Source organism: Halichoerus grypus, chromosome 5, assembly GCF_964656455.1.
Source record: "Halichoerus grypus chromosome 5, mHalGry1.hap1.1, whole genome shotgun sequence".
In the NCBI taxonomy this organism is placed as follows: domain Eukaryota; kingdom Metazoa; phylum Chordata; class Mammalia; order Carnivora; family Phocidae; genus Halichoerus; species Halichoerus grypus.
In genome coordinates, this window is record NC_135716.1 from 151,748,790 (window position 1) to 151,763,947 (window position 15,158).

At 40.7% G+C, this 15,158-nt stretch overlaps 1 long non-coding RNA gene across 1 annotated transcript; it reads left to right on the forward strand.

Moving 5' to 3' along the window:
• The first annotated feature begins 88 nt into the window (after nucleotides 1-88).
• On the forward strand, nucleotides 89-8,393 carry LOC144381933 (uncharacterized). The gene is made up of 2 exons (XR_013448197.1): nucleotides 89-232; nucleotides 8,030-8,393. It is a non-coding gene; the product is annotated as an uncharacterized LOC144381933 (long non-coding RNA).
• Nucleotides 8,394-15,158: the final 6,765 nt, after the last annotated feature.

The window sequence follows — 15,158 nt, forward strand, 5'->3', positions numbered from 1 at the left end:
CGCGGGGCGCGGGCCCTGGAGCTGAGGCTAAACGGACCTGCTAGGAGGTGGGACTTAGGGGAATGGGCGGGGCCAACAGTGACAGGAGCGGTTGGGCGACGTGGGCGGGGCAGGCTACTGAAGTGACATTTGCATCAGACTGGGGTGTGGAGGAGTAGTCGCCAGTCTGCGTGTCATGAAGGACGGCACGCTTCTGCACTTCCCCTCTGCTGGGCCTGGAGCTGTGATGCAGGTTCGGAGTCAGATCTCGCCCACCCGGAGGGTGGCAGGAGTCTTTGGCGCTGACTGCCTACCTCCAGCACTGCTCCGGCAGTGATACCACCCTTGGGGGATGTGATTCTTTGATCCGGGGTTTCTTGAAGGAAGCTGCCTTTCTTATCTAGGCAAAATCATGTTGGTGGAAGTGTGATTCTTGGAATCGAGACTTAACGACTCTATCTCTCAAAACTTCAGTTTCTTCACATCAAAAATATACTTTCTAGGGACGCCTGGGTGGTGCAGTTAAGCGTCTGACTCTTGGCTTCAGCTCCGGTGGTGATCTCAGCCTCCTGAGTTCGAGCCCAGCCTCTGAGCTACAGCATGGGGTTGGCTTAAGACTCTCTCCCTCTGCCCCTTACCACCTCCCTCTCTCTCTCTCTAAAATAAATAGGGGCGCCTGGGTGGCTCAGTTGGTTAAGCGTCTGCCTTCAGCTCAGGTCATGATGCCTGAGTCCTGGGCTCAAGCCCCACATTGGGCTCACTGCTCAGCTGGGAATCTGCTTCTCCCTCTCCCTCTGCCTCACCCCCGCGCTTGTGCTCTCTCTCACTCTCTCAAATAAATGAATATTTAAAAACAAATCTTAAAAAAATAAAATAAAATCTGCATTCTATTAGTACTTTCCCCACAAGGTTATCCTGAGAATTAAATAAATTAGCGTTTAAAATACTCAACATAGGGGCGCCTGGGTGGCTCAGTCGTTAAGCATCTGCCTTCCGCTCAGGTCATGAGTCCAGCGTCCTGGGATCCAGCCCCGCATTGGGCTCCCTGCTCAGCGGGAAGCCTGCTTCTCCCTCTCCCACTCCCCCTGCTTGCGTTCCTTTTCTCGCTGTGTCTCTCTCTGTCAAATAAATAAATAAAATCTTTACAAAAAATAAAATAAATAAAATACTCAACACAGAGAGCGCCTGGCTGGCTCATTTGGTGGAGCAAGCTGCTCTTGACCTCAGGATTCAGTTCACCCCCAAGTTGGGCGTGGAGCCTACTTAAAAAAATAAATAAAATCTTTAAAAATAAATAAACAGGGGCGCCTGAGTGGCTCATTTGGTTAAGCCTCTGCCTTCAACTCAGGTCATGATCCCAGGGTCCTAGGATCAAGCCCCGCATGGGGCTCCCTGTTCAAGGGGGAGCCTGCTTCTCCCTCTCCCACTCCCCCTGCTTGTGCTCACGCTCTCTCTCTCTCTGTCAAATAAATAAAATCTTAAAAAAATAATAAAAAATAAATAAAGTCCTCAACACCGTGCCAGGGACCACCTAGGTGCTCACTAATAATAATAATGGTATACATAACATTTACTACCAAGCACTTCCAAGCTTCTGAGATATAATATTCATTTAGTACTCACAACTATGACATAGGTTTATTATTGTCCCCATTTTATAGATGAAGAAACAGGCTACGAGAAACCAGTAACTTGTCTAGAGTCACATACCTAGTGTGTGGCTCCAGAGTCATTGTCCTTAGCCACCTTGCTAAGGAGGGTCAGAGCCGGGTTTTGTGGGGCCTGAACCTTTTGTTAAGTACTTGTTGAGACCCTCTAAAATTAGGTACACATATTAATATTTGCTTAGAATGAGGAAAAGAGTACCCAAGTATGGAATCTTGGAAATTTAGGTCCCTTTCCTCTCAAACTTCTCTAGGCAGTTGATTAGAAATGCTTCCTGTTACAATCTGGCTTCTCCCCAGTTAGAACACTGATTACAAATCTCTAGTAACTTCCAGCACTCCCAGGGTCTATGCAGATGGGCCCTGAAGCTTACCCTTAGCTTCATCGTAAATCTGCCTCTGATGATAACTATTATTATTTGGGTGGTGGAGGGCAATAATGTTTTACTTACTGATCTTTTTAAAGATTTTATTTATTTATTTTTGAGAGAGATAAGTGGGGGAGGGGCAGAGGGAGAGAATCCCAAGCTGACTCCCTGCCCAGTGCTGAGCCTGAGGCTGGCTCCATCTCACAACCCTGAGATCATGACCTGAGTCAAAACCAAGAGTTGGACACTCAAATGACTGAGCCACCCAGGAGCCCCACTTACTGATCTTTTTAATTAAATGTTTTATTTTGAGATAATTGCAGATTTGCAGGCAGTTGTAAGAAATAATACAGAGAGATGCTATGTACCCTTTCCCCACCCCTAATGGTATCTTGTAAAACCATCATACAACATCATGACCAAGATATTACCAATAATACAGTCATGATACAGAACATTTCCATCACCGCCCAACGATCCCTCATGTTGACCTTTTATAGCCACATCCACTTCTGTCCCACCTTTACCCCTTCCTTAATCCCTGGCAACCAATAATCTGTTCTCCATTTCTATAGTTCTGTCATTTCAAGAATGTTATATAAATGGAATTATATAGTATGCAACTTTTTTAAATTGGCTTTTTCAGTCAGCATAATCCTCCAGAGATTCATCTGTATTGTTGCATTATGTGTAACAATTTGTTCCTTATTATTGCTGAGTAGTCTTCTATGGTATGGATGTACCTCAGTTTATTTAATTACATCTGGGTTGTTTCCAGTGTTGGCTATTATGAACTGCTATAAGCATTTGTGTGTAGATTTTTGTGTGATAAGTCTTCATTCTGCGGGATACACGCCCCGGAGTGCAATTGCTAGGTTGTAGAGTAGTTGCATGTTTAGTTTTTTAAAAAACTGACAGGGGCACCTTGGTGGCTCAGTCCATTAAGTGTCTGACTCTTGGTTTCAGCTCAGGTTCTGATCTCATGAGAGATCATGAGATCAAGACCCCCCCCCCCATTGGGCTCTGCAGGCATCTGCTTAGATATTCTCTCCCTCCACCTGTTCCCTCTCTCTCTCAAATAAATAAATAAATAAATCTTTAAAAGAAATAAATAAAAAGAAAAAACTGACAAAATGTCTTCACATGTGGCTGTGCCATTTTACATTTCCACCAGCTATGTTTGAGTGATCCAGTTTTTCCAAGTCCTCACAAATTTGATGTTGTCACTATTTTTTACTATAGCTATTCTGATAGCTGTGAAGTAACATCTCATTGTGATTTTAATTTGCATTTCCCTAATTGCTCGTGACATTGAACATCTTTACAAGGCTTATTTGACATCTGTATATCCTCTTCAGTGAAATGTCTCATATCTTTTGCCCATTTTCTAATTGGATTGTTTTTTACTGTGGAGTTTTGAGCATGTTTTATATATTCTAGCCCTTTGTCAGATATGTGGTTTGTAAATATTTTCTCCCATTCTGTAGCTTGTTTTTTTAACCTCTTAACAGAGTCTTTTACAGAACAAGCATTTTTTCAAAAGATTTATTTATTTATTTGCGAGAGAGAGTGTGCGCACATGCGAGAGAGAGAGAGCAGGGGGAGGGGTAGAGGGAGAAAGAGAAAATCTCAAGCAGACTCCCTGCTGACCATGGAGCCTGACAGGGGGCTGGATCCCACACCCCCAAGATCATGACCCCAGCTGAAACCAAGAGCCAGACACAACTGACTGAGCTCTCCAGGTGCCCCAGAACAAGCATTTTTAATTTTGACAAAGTACAATTTATCAAATTTTCCTTTTTATGGATCATGACTTTGGTGTTAAGAATATTTTGTCTAGGGGCGCCTGGGTGGCTCAGTCGTTAGGCGCCTGCCTTCGGCTCAGGTCATGATCCCAGGGTCCCGGGATCGAGTCCCGCATCGGGCTCCTTGCTCGGCGGGGAGCCTGCTTCTCCCTCTCCCACTCCCCCTGCTTGTGCTCTCTCTCTGACAAATAAATAAATAAAATTAAAAAAGAAGAAGAAGAAGATGACAATTTAGGTAATACAAACAAACTTTAATACTTCATGAAGTGGTCAGTCTCCATTTGGAGAACAGCTAAATGGGCAGAAGGCAGGAAGCTTTTATAGGATCAAGAATAAAGAGCAAGGAAGAGAAAAATAGAAAATACCTGATTGGCTGGGACAACATAGTGAACCTTTTCTGGGGTGAGAAGGAACAGGAAATGAATATAGAGCCCAGGGTTGGCTTGGTGTTTGGAGACTGGCTGAGTGGATATCCTGTGTTTCTGGTCAAGCAGAGCATTTATAGGGACATGAAAGTTATCTAAGTTTCTGTTTGCTGACATGGCACAGAATTGGCTCCAACTTGGGCCTAGAAATTCACTTCAACAAATATTTGTTGAAAAGCCTGTCTTTCCTCCATTGAATTGTTTTTGCACCTTTGCCAAAAATCAATTGTGCATGTTCATGTGGGTGTATTTCTGGATCTTTATTCCGTTCCATTGATCTATGTGTCTAACCCTCCACCTATACTACAGTTTTGATTACCGTAGGTATGTAAGTCTTGAAATTGAGTAGACGGAGTCCTCCCATTTTATTTTATTTTTCAAAGTTGTGTTAGCTATTCTAGTTCCTTTGTCTTTCCATATAAATTTGAAAATAGTCTTGTCAATGTTTACAAAAAAATCTTGCTACGATTTTGATAGGAATTTCATTAAATCCATATACCAGTTTGGAGAGAATTAACATCTTTACCGGATTGAATCTACCAATCCCTGAACAAAGTGTATCTCTCCATTTTTTTTTTTAAGTTACCCTTGGATTTTTTTTAAAGATTATTTATTTATTTATTTATTTATTTATTTATTTGTCAGAGAGAGAGAGAGCACAAGCAGGGGGAGCTGCAGGCAGAGGGAGAAGCAGGCTCCCTGCTAAGCAAAGAGCCCAAGGCGGGACTCAATCCCAGGACTCCGGGATCATGACTGAGCCAAAGGCAGACACTTAACTGACTGAGCCACCCAGGCGTCCATATCTCTCCATTTATATAGATTTTCTTTTATTTCGTTCATTGACATTGTGTAGTTTTCAATATACACACCCTGTACATGTTTTTTCACATTTATACCTAAGTATTTCTGTTTTTCTTTTTTTTATTGTAAACAGTATTGTATTTTTATTTTCAGTAGCCATGTGGTCATTGCTTATATTGACTTTTTTTTAAAGTAATCTCTACACCCAGGGCACCTGGGTGGCTCAGTTGGTTAAGCGACTGCCTTCAGCTCAGGTCATGGCTCCAGGGTCCTGGGATCGAGCCCTGAATCAGGCTCCCTGCTCCGCAGGAAGCCTGCTTCTCCCTCCTTTACTCCCCCTGCTTGTGTTCCCTCTCTTGCTTTGTCTCTCTCTCTGTCAATTAAATAAATAAATAAAATCTTTAAAAAAAATAAAGTAATCTCTACAACCAATGTGGGGCTCGAGCTCATAACCCCAAGATCAAGAGTTGCATGCTCTACCAATTGAGCCAGCCAAGCACCCTAAAATGCAACTGGTTTTGGGATATTTATTTTGTAATCTGTGACCTTGATGAAGTCACTTGTTCTAGGAAGTTTTTTGTAGATTCCTTGGGATTTCCATGTAGACAATCTTGTCCTCTACACATAGGAACAGTTTTATTTATCTTTCTAATGTGTATGCATTTTATTTCCTTTTCTTGCCTTATTGTACTGGTTTAGAACTGTTGAGTGAGAGTGGTAAAAGAAGACGTCCTTATCTTGTTCCCAGTTTAGGGGGAAAACATTTAGTCTCCCACCACTATGTGTAATGTTAACCGTAGGGTTGTTGTTGTTTTTTTAAGATTTTATTTATTTATTAGAGAGAGAGTGCACGAGAGAGAGAGAGCAGGAGCAGGGGCAGGGGGAGAGGGAGAAGCAGACTCCCTGCTGAGCAAGGGACCCCAATGCAGGGCTCGATCCCAGGACCCTGGGATCATGATCTGAGCCACCCAGGCACCCCAACTGTAGGGGTTTTGTCGATGCTTTTTAACAACTTGAAGAGTTCCCCTCTATTCCTATCTTAGGTTTTATCATGAATGGCTGTTGAATTTTGTCAAATGCTTTTTCTATATCAATTAATACAATCATGTGATTTTTCTTCTTTAGACTGTTAATGTGGTGGATTACACTGATTGATTTTCAAATATTGAACTGGCTTTGCATCCCTGAAATAAACCCTATTGATCATAGTGTAAAAATCTTTTTATATGTTATTGAATTCTATTTGTTAATATTTTCTTAACTTTTGCATCTATATTCATTAAGGACATTAGTCTGTAGTTTCTTTTTTGTGCTGTTTTTGTCTGGTTTTGGAATCAGGGTAATACTTAATTTTATAAAATGAATTGGGAAGTGTTCTCTCCTCTTCTATTTTCTAGAAGAGATTCTGTAGAGGACAAGATTGTGTAAAATTGGTGTTAATTTTTCTTTAAATGTTTGGTGGAGGGGTGCCTGGGTGGCTCAGTCATTAAGCATCTGCCTTCGGCTCAGGTCATGATCCCAAGGTCCTGGGATTGAGCCCCATGTCAGGTTCCCTGCTCCACGGAAAGCCTGTGTCTCCCTTCCCCATTCCCCCTGCTTGTGTTCCCTCTTTCGCTGTGTCTCTCTCTGTCAAATAAATAAATTTTTAAAAAAATCTTAAAAATAAATAAATAAATATTTGCTGGAATTCTTAAGTGAAACCATCTGTACCTAGAGATCTCTTTTATGGGAGTTTTTAAATTATGAATTAAATTTCCTTAATAGTTATGGGACTATTCAAATTATCTATTTTGTATTGGATAAGTTGTGGTACTTTGTATTTTTTGAGGAATTGGTCCATTTTGTTTAAGTTGTTGAATTTATATGTGTAGAGTTGTTTGTAGCATACCCTTACTGTATTTTTGATGTCTACAGGATCTGTAGTGATATTCCCTGTTTCATCATTAATATAATTAATTTGTGTCTTCTCTTTTTGTCCTTCAACAACCTTGCTGGAGATTGTCAATTTTATTGATTGTTGCAAAGAACCAACTCTTTGTGTCATTGATTTTCTCTATTTCTGTTTTTCTTCTGCGTTTTCTTAGATTCTGCATTTGTCTATTTGGCACCCATTAATCACAGGGCCAAACTAATGACCAAAGTTGTTTACATCTCACCTGAAATCCAGCTTTCACAGGCATTGAAAATCATGTTATAAACCCTTCAGTTAATCCCAAGTCTATACCCCCAACTACTTCCTTTTTTTAACCACACATCAAGCCAATATTCACCCTACCCTAGATCAACCAAGGCCAAGTTCCAGACAACCAGAGGCCACCCTTATGCCCCAAAGGCTGCCAGAATTATTCAAATTAACCAATCCTAAACTGTTTATCCACCCTGCCCTACCTTTCCCATGGAACCCCAATAAAGATTGTGGCCTATGCCTTCCCGTTGCTCCTTTCTGCCTCCTGATTGATAATGGTGCTTCCCCCATGGCCCTGCATGGTGAGCTGTTCTTGTTTCTAGGGGAATTATGAGCAGTAACATTAAACCTCTCTTTTAGTGACATTGATTTCTCTGTATTATCAGTCACCTTTATAAACTAAGACCCGTTAATCAGTTTTCAACTTCACTGATTTCTGTTCTTGTCTGTATTATTTCTTTTTTTTTTTTTTTAAGATTTTATTTATTTATTTGACAGAGAGAGACACAGCGAGAGAGGGAACACAAGCAGGGGGAGTGGGAGAGGGAGAAGCAGGCTTCCCGCCGAGCAGGGAGCCCAATGTGGGGCTCAATCCCGGGACTCCAGGATCATGACCTGAGCTGAAGGCAGACGCTTAATGACTGAGCCACCCAGGCACCCCTTGTCTGTATTATTTCTTACTTCTGCCTTCATTGGGTTTATTTTGCTCTTCTTTTTCCAGATGCTTCAGTTGGAAGTTTAGGTTATTGATTTGAGATTTTTCCTCCTTTTTTTTAAAAGATTTTATTTATTTATTTGACAGAGAGAGACACAGCGAGAGAGAGAACACAAGCAGGGGGAGTGGGAGAGGGAGAAGCAGGCTTCCCGTGGAGCAGAGAGCCTGACGCAGGGCTCGATCCCAGGACGCCGGGATCATGACCTGAGCCGAAGGCAGACGCTTAAGGACTGAGCCACCTAGGTGCCCCAAGATTTTTCCTCTTTTCTAATGTATGCCATAAAATTCCCTCTCCACACTGCTGTAGCTGTGTCCCGCAAATTTTGATATTTTGTATTTTCATTTCTATTCAGTTCAATATATTTTTTCCCTTGAAATTTCTTCTTTGGCCAATGGATTATTTAGAAATGTGTTTAGTTCCAAGTATTAATAAATTTTATAATCTCTGTTATTGATTCCTAATGATTCGTTGTGGCTAGAGAATACACTCTATATGATTTAAATTCTTTATTGTTATTATTATTTGCTATTGAAATTTGTTTTCTGGCTCAGGATATGGTCTATCTTGGTATCAAGATATCAGTGGGCATTCTAAAAGAATATATATCATGCTGTTGCTTGGTGGAGTATTGTACAATGTCCATTAGATCCTGTTGGTTGACAGTGCTATTATTTCTAATATTTGTGCCCATTTTCTGTCTAGTCCTTCTATTAAATGCTTAGAAAAGGGTGTTGAAATCTCCAACTATACGGGCATACCTCATTTTATTGAGCTTCACTTTATTGCACTTGACAGATGTTTGTTTGTTTGTATACAAATTGAAGGTTTCTGCAATCCTGTGCCAAGCAAGTCTATCAGTGCCATTTTTTTTTCAACAGTATTTGCTCACTTTATGTCTGTGTCACATTTTTTAAATTCTCCCAACATTTAAAACTGGGTGAAGATTTCAGCTTTTGCCCACTGCTGGAGAGAGAATTTGGAATCGAAGTCTAGCCAAGTTAGCTTCCTGCTAAAACAAAAACCATTCTTCAAAAGAACATAACAGGGACGCCTGGGTGGCTCAGTCGTTAAGCGTCTGCCTTTGGCTCAGGTCATGATCCCAGGGTCCTGGGATTGCCTGCATTGGGTGGGCTCCCTGCTCCGCGGGAAGCCTGCTTCTCCCTCTCCCACTCCCCCTGCTTGTGTTCCCTCTCTCGCTGTGTCTCTGTCAAAAAATAAATAAAATCTTTAAAACAAACAAAAAAAGAACATGAGAGAATCCCAAAACATATCATTCATAATGTCCAGCATCCAACAAAGAATAGTAGACAAGTGAAGAAACAGGAAATGTGACGCATTAAGTCATCAATAAAAACCTCCCCCAAAATGACACAGGTGTTAAAATTAGCAGACAAGAATTTTAATGCAGTTATTAATAGTTTCAAAGACAAAAAATGAAAATGTATGCAAATTAGATACCTCTACATACCTATTAAAATAGCTAAAATTAAAAAGACTGACAATACTAAGGGTTGGGGAGGATGCAGAGCAACTGGAACTCACATACATTGTTTGTTGGAATGTAAAATGGCACAAGCACTTTGGGAAAAGGGTTGACAGTGTCTTTTAAAATTATACTTGCCATAGAACTCGCCCATTCCACTCTTAGGTATTCATCCAAGAGAGGTATTTATTCAATAAACAAATGTTTAAAAAAATGTTGACAAAAAGGCTTGTACATGAATGCTCACAGAATCTTAATTCAGAGCAAGGAACTAGAAACAACTAAAATATCCATCAATAAATCAATGGATTAACAAATAACAATTGAATACTTCTTAGCAGTAACAAGTAACAAACTCTTGATACGTACAACATGTGTGAATCTCAAAAACATGATGCTGAACAAAAAAAGCAAGATATAAAAATGTACATATTGTGGGCGCCTGAGTGGCTCAGTCAGGTTATGTATCTGCCTTGGGCTTGGGTCATGATCCCAGCATCCTGGGATCAAGTCCCGCATTGGGCTCCCTGCTCTGTGGGGATAAATAAATAAATAAATAAATAAATAAAATAAAATAAAATATCTGTGGGGATAAATAAATAAAATCTTTTTTTAAAAAGTACATATTGTATTATTCTACTTATATGAAATTTTAAAACAAGAAGAAACTAATCTTGATCGATACAAAGCAGATCTGTGGTTGCTTGGAGCCAGGGCAGTAGAGAGCCTGACTGCAAAGGGGCATGTGATACATTTTTGAAATGATTAAAATGTTCTATGTATTGATTGTGATAATGATTACATGAGTGTATACATTGTCAAAACTCATCAAACTGTATACATAAAGTAGGTTCATTTTATTATATGTAAATTATACCTCAATAAAGTTTATTTTAGTTTTTTAAAAATAAAATGAAAGCAGAATAAATACAGGTTCAGATCAACAAATACAGAGAATCATCACCACCAGACTCATACTACAAAAAATGCTAAGGAAAGTTCTTCAGACTAAAGGAAAATGACACCAAATAATCTACAGGAAGGCATGAAGATCACCAGAAATGATAAATATGTGGGTGTGGTAGGCAGAATAATGGCCCATCAAAGATGTCCCTGGCTTAATCTCCAGAATCTGTGAATATGATAGGTTACTTGACAAAGGTGAATTAAGGTTGCTAATCAGATGACCTGGAGATGGAGAGATCATCCTGGATTATCTGGTCCAAAGAAATCAGAAGTATCCTTAAAAATGGAAGAGGGAGGCAGAGGAATCAGTGTCCGAGAGCAGATGGCCTCTAGAAGCCAGAAAAGGAAAGGGAACAGTTTCTCCCCTAGGGGCTCCCAAAAGAATGCAACCCTGCTGGCATCTTGATTTTTTTTTTTTTTAAGAGTTTATTTATTTATTTGACAGAGAGAGACACAGCGAGAGAGGGAACACAAACAGGAGGAGTGGGAGAGGGAGAAGCAGGCTTCCCGCCGAGCAGGGAGCCCGATGCGGGGCTTGATCCCAGGACCCTGGGATCATGACCTAAGCCGAAGGCAGACACTTAATGTCTGAGCCACCCAGGCGCCCCTATTTATTTATTTTTAAAGATTTATTTACTTATTTGAGAGAGAGAGTGTGTGCACATGCGTGGGGGGAGGGGCAGAGGGAGAGAGAGAATCCTCAAGCCGACTCCCCGCTGAGCACGGTGCAGATAAAAATTCAGCAAGGATAGGGCGCCTGGGTGGCTCAGTTGGTTAAGCGACTGCCTTCGGCTCAGGTCGTGATCCTGGAGTCCCGGGATCGAGTCCCGCATTGGGCTCCCTGCTCAGCGGGGAGTCTGCTTCTCCCTCTGACCCTCCCCCCTCTCATGTGCTCTCTCTCTCTCAAATAAATAAATAAAATCTTAAAAAAAAAAAAATTCAGCAAGGATATACTAAACCAACGCTATCAAATACTTTGACCTAATTGACATTTGTATAACATCATACACAACAACTGCAAAGTGCATGTTCTTTTGAAGGGGGTATGGAACATTCAGCCAGAAAGGTCATATTCTGGACCATAAAAAAATCTCAATAAATTTTTAAAAATAGACATCATACAGAATATATTTTCTAGATTTAAATTAGAAATCAATAACAAGCTTTCTAAAAAGCCACAAATACCTGGTAAGTAATGTTTCTAATTAACTCATGGGCCAAAGAAATAGCAAAGGAAATCATAAAACATTTTTAACTGTATAATAATAATAATAACAATAATAATAAAATATATTAAAAATGTATGAGATGGGGGCACCTGGGTGGCTCAGTCAGTTAAGCATCGGACTCTTGATTTCTGCTAAGGTAATGATCTCAGGGTTGTGGGATTGAGCCTCGAGTAGGGCTCCATGCTGGGCATGAAGCCTGCTTAAGGTTCTCTCTCTCCCTCTGTCCCTTCAGCTCACTCTCTCAAAAGGAAAAAAAAAGTATGAAATGCAGGTAAATCAGTGCTTAGAGAGAAATTTATAGCTTATATTAGAAAATAGAGGGGCGCCTGGGTGGCTCAGTCGTTAAGCGTCTGCCTTCGGCTCAGGTCATGATCCCAGGGTCCTGGGATGGAGCCCCGCATCGGGCTCCCTGCTCAGCGGGAGGCCTGCTTCTCCCTCTCCTACTCCCCCTGCTTCTGTTCCCTCTCTCGCTATGTCTCTCTCTGTCAAATAAATAAAATCTTAAAAAAAAAAAAAAGAAAATAGAGGCTTAAAAATCAATTATCTAAGTTTCCACCCAAGAAACTAGAGAAAGAGGAGCAAATTAAACCCAAATAGAATAAAGGAAATAAAGATTAAAGTTCGATGACATACAAAATGAATAGAGAAAATTAACAAAGCCAAAAAATTGGTTGTTTTTTTTTTTTTAAGAGATTTCATTTATTTGACAGAGAGAGAGAGACATAGCAAGAGAGGGAACACAAGCAGGGTGAGTGGGAGAGGGAGGAGCAGGCTTCCCGCTGAGCAGGGAGCCCGATGAGGGGCTTGATCCCAGGACCCTGGGATCATGACCTGAGCCGAAGGCAGACGCTTAACGACTGAGCCACCCAGGCGCCCAGGTAATGTCCTAATTTTTAAGGCTAGTCATTCAAATCATAAATCATACCACAGGTCTCAAGCTTATTACTTAACTTACTAAACTTTGGAATGTGGAATTTATGGTTTGGCAAAAAAAGTTGGTTCTTTAAAAATATTAATAAAATGGGCAAACTCCTAGGAAGATTGATCAAGAATAAAACAAAGAAGCACAAATTTTTTATATCAGGAATGAAAGAGGGGATGTGACGACAGATTTTATAGACATCAAAGGATAAAAAGGAGAGGATTCTGGGAAGACGATGGTAATGGTGGCAGCGTAGTTCTATGTCTTCAGATCCCCGCATAAAAATTTATGTGGTGACTGGAGAGTAAAATTAAAAAGAAAAAAACACGGACAACATTTACAACAAAATTTGGTGACAAAGGCATCTCCACAACCCCCCAATAAAAGCAAGTGGGAACAAACCACCAACAGCCACCAGACCCGCACAGGATCAGCATTGGTGCAAGAGAAAGAAGGAAACAAAGGGATGGCCTCTGACAGAGTAAGAACAGGAGAGCTCAAAAAAGCCTACAGATAGTCACCGGAACCAAGACAGGCCAATTGAGAACAGTAAATGAAACTAGGAGGGATCTGCCGTCTAAAATAGCAGGAGAGTGCCGAGGGCCTGCAGTGAGAAAGTCGAAGGGACTGGGGCAGGTCTGGCTCCTTTGAACTGTCAAACTGACCCACCACAGCTTCCTTCTAGTACCATGCCACACACCGAGGAGAAGTTGCTTGGAGTGGAATCAAAATGTAGTAAGGTGGGGACAACACAGAGGAAGGAAAGGAAAGAGGCTAGAGGAGGTGAACAGAGCCAGGATATCCCAGAAAGCAAGCCGGACAAAGTAACAGAGGGAGCTCTGTGATGTGATAAAAGTTTTTCCGAACCCCACCTCATTTTTTCAGTTCAGGAAAACTAATTTCACAGAAAATGAACAATACAAAAGTATCAAGGTCAAATCCCATATAGTTATCATAAAAGAACCATAAAAGTCACATTACTACGGATAATGGAGCACACCAGAAAGGCATGCCACAAAACAGACCACAACTCCTAACTACTATTTCACAACAAGCCAAAAGACACTAAGAACAAGATACGATACATGAAAGGACAACATAAATCAGAATCAGAAAAAGTCAGACATGATGCAACAGTACTCAGGACGGATGAGAAATGAAAGAAAAATATCATTTTAGAAGTGAAGACTAAACTAGAAAGTACACAAGAACAGTGAGCACAAAAGATGATGCCTTAGATATATGATGGAAAAGAGGAAATGTTTAAAAATAAAAAAATATGAAGAGATAAAGAGTTAGACATTAACAAATAATGAAAATGGGCAAAAAGATAAAAAATCGGATAGATGAGTTCCAGAAGAAGAAAACCAGAGCAAAGGAATAGAATACTAAAAACTATTCTAGAAAGTTTCCTGAAATAAAGGAAAACCTCAAAACTATGTCTTCAAAGAGCATACTGCAAAGCTGAGAATGTGGTCCCAAAATGACCTGCACAAAGACATTCTAATAAAATGATGTTTATTTTATTTTAAAGATTTTATTCTTAAGTAATCTCTACACCCAACGTAGGGCTTGAACTCACAACCCTGAGATCAAGAGTCGTATGCTCCAGCGACTGAGCCAGCCAGGCACCCCTAAAATGACTGAACCTTAAAGAAAATGAAAAAATCCCGGGGTGCCTGGGTGGCTCAGTCGTTAAGCATCTGCCTTCAGCTCAGGTCATGATCCCAGGGTCCTGGGATCGAGCCCCGCATAGGGCTCCCTGCTCAGTGGGAGGCCTGCTTCTCCCTCTCCCACTCCCCCTGCTTGTGTTCCCTCTCTCGCTGTGTCTCTCTCTGTCAAATAAATAAATAAAATCTTTAAAAAAGAGAATGAAAAAATCCTTTGGGCATCTAAACACACACACACACAGAGGAAAAATTAAGTCATCATTAGGCTTTAACAGTAACACTTTATGCCAGAAGAAAATGAAGTAACATTTAAGAGACCCAAGAAAGGAAAGTGTGAACCTAGCAAAACAGACTTTGTAAGTATAAAGGGCACAGACTGGGGCGCCTGGGTGGCTCAGTCGTTAAGCGTCTGCCTTTGGCTCAGGTCATGATCCCAGGGTCCTGGGATCAAGCCCCACATCGAGCCCCGCATCGAGCCCCGCATCGGGCTCCCTGCTCCGCAGGAGGCCTGCTTCTCCCTCTCCCACTGCCCCCTGCTTGTGTTCCCTCTCTCACTGCATCTCTCTCTGTCAAATAAATAAAATCTTAAAAAAAAAACAAACGAGAAAACATCTAAAGTCCTTTAAAAATTAAAAAAAAATAATAAAGGGCACAGACTTATCAACATGTAAGATCTCAGAGAACACTGTTGCCAAGTGCCCTTACTGGGTAATCTACTAGAAAATCAGCTTCCAACAACCAAAGAGAGTAGAATGACGTAAAGACTAGAGATTAATGTTAATTATAAGATTACTTGTAGAACTAAAACATATAAGGGCTAAGAAGGAGAGATCTATTATATAATGATTATATTCCCTGACAACGATTTACTACAAAGTTTTTTAATGAAGTAGAGAATGGGAAATGCATTTGCAAAATGCTTTCTTAATGTTTTCAGTAATCATA